Source organism: Chelonoidis abingdonii, chromosome 1 (assembly GCF_003597395.2).
Source record: "Chelonoidis abingdonii isolate Lonesome George chromosome 1, CheloAbing_2.0, whole genome shotgun sequence".
NCBI lineage: Eukaryota > Metazoa > Chordata > Testudines > Testudinidae > Chelonoidis > Chelonoidis abingdonii.
In genome coordinates, this window is record NC_133769.1 from 345,356,832 (window position 1) to 345,362,831 (window position 6,000).

A 6,000-nucleotide genomic window follows, 5' to 3' on the forward strand; every position below is an offset into this window, starting at 1 on the left:
TCTTCTGGAAGTTGGTTCCATACTCAATTTCCTTGACTGAGAATTCTTTCAATGTTGTTCATATTTGACAGTGGAGCTGCTCTGAATGGACACACAGGTCACATGGTATGTTTCTGCTCCCTGATTGGATGAGCTTAACCCTTAAAACTACTTTCTTGTGTAAATACTCAAAATTACCAGTATAAAATTTGCTTTCTGCTAATGGTTTGCAATATTTGCATTAAAAGTTCTGTTTCACAAACTTTCCTGTCTCAACACTCATTTGTGAGAATATCTGTGGAAATGAAACACAAGTGAGTTGTGAACACACACAAACTGAATTCATTCAGAAGTTCAAAAGAATATTCACAGAAAATATATTTGCAGTACCCAACTAGCTCTGCTTGGCATATTTCCTTCTAACAAAACAAACTATGGCTGACAGCCGATCGCATTGACTCTCGTGGATTGTTTTCAGCTTTCTATTTTATTATTAATGTCTTGCTGTCCTTCTAACAAAAAAAATCCCTGTGTTAATTTAAATAGCTTTGCAACTCTGGCAAATGTGTGCCAGCTTTAGGGGAGAGAGAGAGGATATTTCCCCAGTACCAAAACTATCCAGTTGACTGCAGCTCTTTTAACTTCGCAATTGGAATGAACACCTAGTGAGTGTGGGGAAAAAACTCTTTTTTTCTGAGTCTTTTTTGTCCCACTTCTTCAGTGTTTTTAAAGGTGACATTGCCACGACCCTGGAGACTGAAGTGTGCCATGGAATAGGTACAGTACAAGCATCAGCAATGAAAACAAAGCTGCTCTCCTAAGAATGTTCTTTACACCTCACCTGGAGGGAAGCCTTCTAGGACTGAGACAGTAGATCAGTATCCATGTACATTCAGCACTTTGCCATTTTGAGACTTTCATGCTCATTAGTGCCCATTCCAGCTGTGTAGTAGTGGGCTTACAATGTGGACCATGTGCCCAATTTAGTATGAGACCAACTCATTTCATGGAAGCCACTGCACACCATCAGATGGCAACTACCTTTCCACAGCTATGGACCTGGGCTGGATTTGGCGATGTGTTAGTGACAGTCACCCCTTTACCAATCTTTTTAGGCCATCTAATCTTCCTGCAAGTTACTGTACATATTTTTATCTCATATACTAGTTTTAAAGCATTTGTACAATAATCTATTAGGAAGAAATGTGAGAAGAGAGCACTCAGGGAACTCTAACAGAAGGCTAAGTGGGCTATGAAATGCTCAAATATATGGTAATTATAAACTTAATAGAGTGTGTATTTGGTTCTGATTGGTGATGGTGAGCCATTTAACTATTAGAAAGATACCAATTTGTCAGTATGGCAATTCTGAAATTACATTTAAAATATAATACCCAGTGCACTGGGAATTATAATTACTAAAGAACACATTATGCACCTCATTTTATTAAAATATCTTCTCATTTTCTGCCCACAAGTAATTGGAGGCACAAATAACAAATCTGAGGGCTGAGATTTTCAAAAGTGACAAGTGATTTTGTAAGTTTATGAGTGCTCAACTTGAGGCACCTTAAAGATGCTTGATTTTCAGAGTGTGGGCACTCGACATTTTCTGAAAATCTAGCTCTTTAACATGTCTCAGATTAGGCAGCCAAAATATGAGGCAACCAAAATCACTGGTCACTTTTGAAAATCTGTATATGTCTAATTACTTGATCGTATTCACAAATCAGGCAGTTATATGTGTCAGGGTATGTCTGTACTTGGACCTGCGGGTGTGATTCCCAGCTTGATGAGACATACCAGAACATATCACCTGGCTTGTATCCAGCCAGCACACTAAAAATAGATGTAGCTTCAGCAGCATGATCAGTAGGGGGAGCTAGCTGCCCTGAGTACACAGCTATGATCTCTGATGGTCATATACTTGGGATGGCTAGCCCTCCCTGGCACTTGTGCTGCCTTGACTACATTTTGTCTTTAGCACTCTAGATCGATGAGAGCTAGCATGAATGTCTCTCTTCAAGCTGGGAATCACACACCCAGCTCCAAGTATGCACATAGTTAATTGTAGGCTCATTTAAGGTTGTGTCTATTTTTTTATGCCCACAGTGCTTTTCTGGGAAAAATTCTTGGTCAGATTGAGGCTCCCTTAAAATTTGGCCCTACATTTTAACTTTAACACAACGTTGTATTATGACTATTAATTATTAATAGAAAATGGAATTTGCATGGACACTAGTAATAGTAACAGAGCTAATGAACAAGGGCCACATTCTGGAAGGTGCTGATCTTTCATTGTTGGAAGCTGAATGCCCTTGGTTTCCGTGGAAATAATTGGGAAGCTGAGGCAGTTCAGCCCCTCTCAGGATGTGTACAGCATCTTTCAAAATCAGGTCCTGATTTATTAGAGATCATACATCATGGCAATGGAATGGTGTAAGAATCTGAACAGAAATAGGGCCAGACTGACAGGATCATACACGGCTGTGCAGGGGAGAGGGCTGCATAGAGACTATCAGTTGCAGTCCCTCTGCTCAGGGGAGAAAAGGGACAGTTCCATCCAGGCATTCCATAGGAGGCAAGAAGGAGGGGGCATCATGGCCCAGCCTCTCTCTACACTGGCCCTTGGGTTGGCTACACTATCCTGGAAGATAGTGCATCAGAGAACATGGACGGAGACTGTACCTTCCAAAGGAACAGTCCCTCCCTGAGTTCCCCCTACAGCATTGTAGCTCCCCACTGCCCTGTCATAAGATTGAAATAAAAAAACAATCTAGCTCTTTAGAAGAACATGATTATCAGCTTTGTCTCAAGATCAGACAACTGAGCACCTTGCACATTTATGGCTCTATAAACAACAACAATAATGCATTTACTAACTTCTGGTAATGACTTGTTTCCTGGGGATTACTGATACTTCTACCTCTATGGTAGATAAATCTCTCTGGAACATTTACTCAACTGCTTTCTGAAGACACAAAAGTGCTGATGAAATTCCTAATTGCAAATTAGACTTTTGACAGGGAAGGGAGAGCAGACGGACTGAAATAGCCTCAGACTCCCTGTTCTCTTTTTTTCCCCGATAGCAGAAGAAAAGTTCATAATCCAGACGTATTAACTGATTGTAACAAACAGCATGAAGGCAGGACCCAGCAATATTGTGTCCTGGCATCTGGCCGCCAGACACAAGAACAGTAAATGATTGGGCAAAGTCCCCAGTGTGGTGGCAAAATGTACATCAAGAGCAACTGAGATGCAATACGGGACATTTTGTGGTCCACAGAAAGCAACTTTACCACTCAGACCAAAAAGGGGATACTCTCTGTGGATGAGTCAATAGGGACTGTAATAAACTTGAGTCAGCAGGAAGTCACCCTTTGCATTTCTTATTGGCTAAACCGCTATCATTTTAGCTGAGCTGGCTTTCAGGTGGGTTTAGAACAACACTATCATTACACTTCTATAGCATTTTGAGATTATTTTAGGTAAGTGTGTTTTAGTACTGTAAACAGTGTAAAAAGTTATTCTTCTCCTGCCCAGACACCATAATAGTGCCACTTGATGAAGTAATAATTCTTTATCTCTCTATAGTGCCTTGCCTCCCAGGTTTTCAGAGCACTTTATAAACATTAATGAACTAAGGACTCAATTTTCAAACTAATTTCAAATGTCTCAAAAGCTCTGAAAATCAGGCCACTTATTCATGTGCCCTCAATGTGGGTTTAGATACTATCACAGTTTTAGTCAAATCCTCCTTCCTGGGCACTCACCAGACTGATGTGAGGGATCCAACTGCCTCTTGAGTCCAGGACCCCCTGGCACACTCTTGGGATGCAGATCCTTTGTTTAGCACCCCTCCTGAGAACTAACATCTCATGGTCCAACTTTCTGGCCCCTGCACCTTGAACAGACCCTCCTTCTCCACCTTCCTAGCTCCTCCATATCAAACTCCCTCCCCTAGAACTCCAGCCATGTGGGCAGTCTGGATCCACAGGTCAACTCTTCATGGGTGTGTGATAGGTGGGGCCCATAGCACACAGAGACTTTTCACAGGACTCTAAAACACCATTAACCTTTACTTACTGGCTCAAGACAGTCATTTAGAGAGCAAACATCCTGAATGTTTCCTGGGGATTACTAGACCTTCAGTCTAGTTCACCTTTCTCTTGGGGGATTGTGTGTTCGGAGGCAGGGTTCCCCCTGACTTACGCAGCTGCTTCCCTCATCTTAAGGTGGTGAAAGTGATCCAAGACCCTAAAGAGAACAGCTTTTATAACCTTTTATACCCTTTATAACCCTTTTATAACCTTCTAGTTTCCTCTGTCAGGAAATTGCCTAGCATGGATGTATTTGAATAGAGGACTATCCCATTGTAATGACTCTCTATTGTCAGTCCTCTATCATTACCCATTGGAATTTCAGAGGTAAAACACAGTAAACAAAAGGTTGCCCCACTGGGTATGGTTTGGAGCTTGGAAAAGATACATACAGAGAGTTCATGATCTCACCCAGAATTCATAAACTGTACAGACAAATTCTCAAATCATCACAGGTACCGAGGCACTCATGTCTGAAAACTTTACTAAGGGGCTTGCCTGATGCAATACAGAGGTCGGAACAGAACCCAAGTCTTCTAGTTCTGTGCCTCTCTGGGCACAACACTGACCCTTCAAACTCCCCAGTACTAAAACACACTCCTCTTCCAAAACTCCACCCCAAAGGCATGAAGATTCTGGTTTAAAATGTAAGTCTCTTGGGGGCACACAGCAATTGTGAAGCAGTTGATGTACAGAGACGCTTTGCTCAGAGTCTGCCACATGAATATTCTTTTATACTTAACCATACAAAGCACAGGAGAGCACAGATCCAAACCCATAAACACTAACTGCATGCCTCTGCCTCAGTTTCCTCACTACTCCAGGGCATCCTTTGTGAAGCTAGCCCTTAGTGACTTGTCCAAAGTCATCCAAGAAGTCTGTAGTGGAGCAGTGAATTGAAGCCAAGTTTCCTAAGGCCTAGCCTAGTATTCTAACCACTAAACTATCCTTCATCATTATTGGATTTTATCCTAACTACACCCCTGTGAGAAAGTATCACAAGAGTGGCCTTGTTAGAAATCAAAGAAAAACCAAAATACTGAAATAGTAATTTCTGTGACTGGAAGATGGTTATAATGACTTCAGTATTTCTATTTTATCTTTTCATAGTGCCTTCAACCTTGGGGTCCCAAATCACTTTACCAAGTATTCTGCTCAGCTTCATACCTCGTGCAAGGCTGAAGTAAAAGAAGTTGGCCCAAAATACAAAGGAATCCCTTCACACATCACTGAAATGACTTGCTGCAGTAGAAAAGAGTCGCTGTTCAACAGAGCATAGCATGACATGACAATAAAAGAGGAAGTGATGCGGTGAAAGTTTTTAAATCAAAATGTCTAGATGAAAGTGGGGAGAAGGAGAGTTCATATAACTGTCACAGATTGTATGCACTGCAAAAGTGAGGTTAGACAATGCAGAGCCTGTAAATGCCTCAGGAGTTGGCTTTAGACAGTGAGGCTTTTGCTATTCTATTGAGTTATTTCATATGCAGGGTCAATACTTCTTTAGAGATTAGCCTTGCAAACCAGTGTTGATTGACTTATATTCAAATCAGCTTACACAAAAGTGTAATGGTAATTGAAACTGCAGGGGGAATTTAGGTAGCCATGTAACCTCAACTACAATTAGGCAACAACTTTAGAGTCACACTTTAGCAAACAACTCTAAAGGCTCTTTCGTGACCACATGTTGTCAAGAAAGACCTTGGTATTACAATGTACTGAGAAGATAGTGTTACTAGCAAAAAAAAAAAAAAGCCTGTTAACTTCCTACTGGAATGTTCATGTACTACTGATTCAGGCCTGGTCTACACTACGCGTTTAAATCGATTTAAAGAGCGTTAAATCGATTTAACGCTGTACCCGTCCACACTACAACGCCCTTTATATCGATATAAAGGGCTCTTTAAATCGATTTCTGTAC